This window comes from Psammomys obesus, unplaced genomic scaffold, assembly GCF_907164565.1.
Source record: "Psammomys obesus unplaced genomic scaffold, mPsaObe1.curated_primary_1811, whole genome shotgun sequence".
Classification (NCBI taxonomy): Eukaryota; Metazoa; Chordata; class Mammalia; order Rodentia; family Muridae; genus Psammomys; species Psammomys obesus.
The window spans coordinates 11,149,072-11,155,071 of record NW_026589137.1 but is presented as its reverse complement, the minus strand read 5'-3'; positions in this window follow the sequence as shown (position 1 = coordinate 11,155,071).

Genomic DNA, 6,000 nt, shown 5'->3' with positions numbered 1-6,000 from the left:
TCGGATAAACTAGAAAATCAGGACCTTAGTATTTCTTAGGTTCACAGTAACCTTGCTTTTGAATTGCTTATGTAACATTATGAAGCCATCTTGGTTTGTTTTGCTTCATCATGGTCACAGAGATGTGTCTTGTTTCTAGACTGTCTGATATCAGTGTTCTATGAAATTATGTCCTACAGGAGAATAATAACATGGTCTGCCCAGTGAACATTAGTCTTACTTCTAACTAGCATGAGGTTTAAATATCAGAGCAAGTCTCAGATGTCATTAGTTGTTTTTATTTTCTCAAACATATGGAAGGAATTAAAAAACTGAATTGATTAAAATAAGCTACAATGCCCACAGAAAGATGTCAAATAGACATATATTATAGGAATAGGAGTAGGAATTTCAGAGAGAAATTATGAATTTGGGAGTCATCATTAGAAATATGGTATTTATATGTGAGGAAGCAATTTTGTTGGGTCTCACAATGGAGCCACTGAGCAATTATGGAATCAACAAATGAGGCTGAGAAGAAAAGAGCTCATGAAGAAGGAGGTCTATCAGGGAAGTGGGGTGTTATGGAAATCAGGAGGAGAATGCCAATGAAGAATCAAACAATTCCTTTAAATGCAACTAAGCAGTCAAAAAAGTGAAGACCAGAAAATAACAGACTTGGCAACAAATACATTGTTAATGACTGTGATAAAGCAATTTCATTTGTGTGGTGCAGTTAAAACAAAAACAAAAACAAGAACAAAACAAAACAAAAAAGAAATGCTATTGCAATGAACTGAGCTAAGACTGGAAGAGAATGAACCAGAATGTAGACCATTCATTTGAAGAGTTTTACTCAAAAGATGGGTAGAAGAATGGGGCAATAGATGCAGAGTGAAGAGGAGAAGATAGGTATTATCCAGGTGGGCAAGACTAACATTTTTATACTGACAGGAATGAGGAATCTGAAGCCAGAAGAAGTCTTGTGGTCTTACAACTCTGAAGTAGAACTGAGGAAGCCATTGGAAGCCAAAATGAAAGGGATGAGTGAAATCATAGGTACTATTACTCAACTATTACCAATAGCTAGGCATTATGCTAACTGTTGAATCTTCATGATAATGCTGAAGAGTTAGTAGTTACTACACCTGTTTTACAAAATTTGAAAAAAGTTTAGGAAGTTAATTGACTTTCCTGATGTTCCATAGCAAGTGAAAGACATCCCATCCCAGAGGTTTTCCCTGGATAGTTTAGGATTGTAACTTGTCATCTATGCTTACTCTTTTGCTTACTTTAGTAGGCAAGGAAGAAAATAAAGACATAGGCTCTTGATCTGGCTGACCAATGGTCTTGTTAATTCAAACTCTCCAACTTCCAAAGAATAGTGTCAGTTCCTTGTGATTTAGAACAAAGAGTAACCTAGCTGATTCTGGAGCATCTGTGTCAGAGCAGGGCTTATTAGTTGGCTGTGTCCTTGACTTGGTACAGGCTTATAAGATGATAAAAATTTCATTTTCACAGCCCCAAGAGGACAACCTCATATTTTTTTTTAAATTCTTCTCTCATATATTACAATCCCAACTGCAACTTTTCCTCCTTCCACTCATCCCTCTTCCCTATTGGTCCTCCTCCCAAGGGTCCAGCTCCTGGATGAGGACAGGGGTCCAAGCTGAGGGAATAAGAGGTACTGGAGTCATTACACAGACACCAGGAATCAGATAAATGCAATCCTTCAATCCGAGGGTGAAGGGATGCATACTAGTATTCCAGAAAGAGAAAGCACTTTATATAGCTTTGGGCAACCAGTAGGGTTCCTCCACACCATCTCCGAGCCTTCTCTTCGTTGTTGTCCTCTGGGCAGTCTTCCCAACATCAGGCCCAACTACTTCTGCAGTCAAATCAGAGGAAGTCGCCCCAGGCCATGAGCCTCAATGGTCTCTTGCCTGGAATGCCTATACTTCCCCATTCCATTCCACCTCAGTTTCCCTTCAGAAAAGAGCAGGCCTCCCAGAGATATCACCTAAATATGGCATAACAAGTTACAATAAATCTAGGCACTTCCCTTCATGTTAAGGCTAGACAAAGCAACCAATAGAAGGAAAAGGTACCCAAGAACAGGCAAATGAGTCAGAGACAACTTCCACTCCCACTCTTAGGAGTCCTACAAGAACACCAAGCTACACAACCATAGCTTACATGCAGAGTTCCTAGCTCAGACCCATACAGGATACCTTTTTGTCACTTCAGTCTCTATGAGCCCTTATGCACCCTGCTTAGTTGATTCTGTGGGCCATGTTCTTGTAGTGTCCTTAACCTCTCTAGTTCTTATAAGCCTTCCTCTCCCTCTTCTACGGTTCCCCAATATCCACCTAATGTTTAGTTGTGGGTCTCTGCATCTTTTTTGATCGGTTGGTGGATGAAACCCCTCTGATAACTGTGGGGACAGGCTTCAGTCTGTGAGTATAACAGAATATCATTAGGAATCATTTCATTGACTTTTTCCCAGTTGTTTTTTATTCAATCCTAGGTCTCTGGGATATCCAGACTCTGGTTCCTGACCATCCAAGAAATGTCAGACGTGGGTTTTCTTTTGTGGTATGTGCCTCAAGTTGGACCAGTCATTGCTTGACCACGAGTTCTGTCCCTCCATTACTCCAGCATATCATGCAGGAAGGACAAATTGTATGTTGAAGGTTTTGTGGTTGTGTTTATGTCCTTGCCCCACCACTGGAAGCCTTGCCTGGTTACAGAAGATGGTTCAGGCACCATATCCTCCTTTACTAGGAGTCCTAAATATGGTCACCCTCTTAGATTCTAGAGAGTTTCCATTACACTAAGTTTCTACATTGCTCCAGAAATGGCCCCCAATTCTAGTCATCTCTCCCAGTATTCTCTCCCTCCATCCCTAGCCTTGGTTGATCCCTTCTGTTCCCATCCTCAATTACCCCAAATCCACCCACAAAATCTATTTTATTTTGCCTTCCAAAGGAGATCCATGCATCCCATCATTGAGTTCTGCTCATTACTTAGCCTCTCTGGATCTGTGAGTTGTAGAACAATCTCATATTTCTTTGCTCACTCATCTTGTCTTTCCTCTTGGATCCCGTTTGTGAAGGTAGCCTTTTAGTGTGCAGAGGATTAAAGTGAGGACATGTCATATTCTGCTTGCCTATAATTCATCCCATGCCAACCTCATTCTCCACCCCAGGAGATGTGAATACCCCAGGGGATCATCTGAGGCAATGACAAAGATCAATTATTTCTATATAAATTAACAATTTCCCTTTTCTCTGATTTAAAGGGGCAATGTGGCACAACATGGCCAGTGTTCTTTAACAAGATGGTAAAGTTTGCATGATATGTATTTTACCACAATTATGCAAAGCATATCTGAACCATCCTCCAGTTTGCTCTGGCTGGATTTCCTTCAGAGAAAAAGTCACAGGACACAGCTTTGACTGTAGCCCCATCTTCCCTACATACCCAGTTGATAGGATACTAAATCATGTGTTGTCTTGTTTTGAAGCTTAGCATGGAAGAAAAATGTATTTACCTTGATTACATTGTTTTACCAGGTAGACTGCAAGTTAAGTAACAGAGGTGACATACTATCCAAAGTCTACCACAGCCATTTTTGGTGAGCAGTTCAAGTTCACCTAGGCTGGCTGCTGATTCATCCAATCTGTTCACCGTTGTTAGGCCTCAGTCATGTTCCCTTACCTACACAGAGCATTCTAGACTATTTTTCCTTTTACCTATCTCATAAGATCCATATATCCCAGGGAAGGTGCCAGTTACTTGAGACCTTCACATAGAGTCTAGTGAGATCCTGAAATTTTGGGAAAAGGCAAGGAGAAATGCAGCAGCTAAAGGGGTTTAATTTATGCTTTCATTTTCCTTCCTTGCCAAAGTAATCTTGGCAAATCAACAGGGCAATTGGGGGAGAAATATAGAAGCCCCTGAATCCTGCCCTTTTCACCCCTTATGTTCTAGAACTTCCTGTGTGATTGGCACAGCCTTGAACATGTGGTATTATAGTCACTTTAAATGAGAATTCTAGGCCTTCAGGCAAAGGGGAGTAGAGAGAGTGATGAGACAGTTGTGCATGGTTTCCTACTAAGCAGAGATTTTGAGAATGACAAACATGAACAAAGAACTGTGATAGTTGCTATTTGAGTAAGGTGTTGTCAATGTTCTTTGGATAATCTGAGTAGATTCTATGGAGTGGGTAATTTTCTTTTCCCTTTATCTCGTCTGTTTAATTTCACAAAGAAGAAAAAAGAAATCATGAAGTGAACACTTACACATCTGTAGCTACTGTATTTCTCCTAACTATTCCCCATTCCTGACCTTATTCCATCCTCAAATTTGCCAAAGCTATAGGAACCTGAGCCCAGAGAAGTTAAGCAGCTCTCTCTGATAAAGAATACTGGGTAATTGGCAAAGCCATGGCTAGACTCCAGTTTTTGGGATTCCAGGTCCTCTGCCTCTCTCCAAGACATCATAGTACATTTGCTTTAACCACCAGGAAATATTGTTTGGAAAGCAGCCCAAGCCCATTCTTCTTTGTGGATTCAAATTATGTGCAGATCATGGGTTTGTAAAAGCAACAGCAAATCGAAAAGAAGATGGTAACTAGAAACAAATGAAAGCCTCCATTTATATCCCTCTTAAAAAAAAAAAAAACTAAAATGTATTACACAAAAGTTATGCTTATAATGGGGGAAAAAGCTTTTGTTCATTTCTTTGCTTGTCATGAGCACTCTGGTATATTGTGTCTCAAAATATTGCCTAGGACTCTTCTATTGAAAGTTTCACGTTACAGGATTCCACATGGCTCTTCTGCTTTCTTATTATTACAGAGAAAATATCTGAACCTGAGTGGAAAGATGATCTATGTGATTAGGTGAGGTGAAAATTGGTCACTTTAAGAAAATTAAAGGTTTACTACCTTTGAAATCAGTTAAGGGCAAGTCTAAGTCTTCTAGACCTAAAGAGTAATCTCATGCTACTTCAGGCTATGTTATCAAGACTGAGGGCTCATGCCATCTAGCTTTTCTCTGCATTTTGTTGACTGTGACATGGTCACTTCAATGTTATGGACACCCCATTGGTTGGTGAGTACCTGGGTGTCCAAACTTCTGAGAACAAACTTTAAACTACGAAAGAATTTGACAAAACCAACTAGACAGTACAGCAGGTCACTTTCCCTCCAGTCAGTTCACTTTTCTGGAAAGGAGCCTTCTGTATAGCTGCTGTTTGTAGTAATTCTTAAAGGGTAACTAAGTCATTGTGAAAGGTTTAAAAAATGTATCTAAAATCAAGATTGACTTGACATGATACTGTTTTCTACTACTAGCATTTTGTGGGTATTGTTTCAACTCTGTCTACCTCATTTCTTTTGTTTTTAGCAGTATATACTCATGAATATTGGTAATGGTTACAAATACACTTCCTAAGTTTCAGTACCTAAAGAATCCTTTACATTTCATTATCAAAACATCTCCTTTTGCCCAGTTATGTGAGCAAAATGAGTGGAACTATTGCAGTTAACACACAGAGCTAGGGACTGCCTCCCATGCTTGTATCTCTACCTTTCCTCCACAGCCTTCTCAGGTCTCCCTATATGGCTGCTGTGGATCTCACAGTATCTTCCCACCATTGTCCTGGACTCCTGCCCAGTTCTCAGCCCCCACCTTCAGGAAAAGGAGGTGACCTTAGGCTTTGAACTGGGACTGGAAAGGAGTCAAATAGGCAGTGCCAGCATAGTTTTAAGGAATGAAGCCTGGGAATGAAAGTAAGTTCATTTAACTTATTAATAGTGCCAGTAAATCACCAGATGATCTGGAAGCACAAGGGCAATGGCTTGAATGAGGTTTCTACATTTTCAATGCATATAACTGATCCATAATGCCTTTCTTGAAGCAAATTGACTGACTTTTCAGAAGTAATTTCATGTATATTTGATGAAGTCCAAACCATCCTCAGAGATTTAAGTATTTCAGGCCTAAGCAAGTTTCT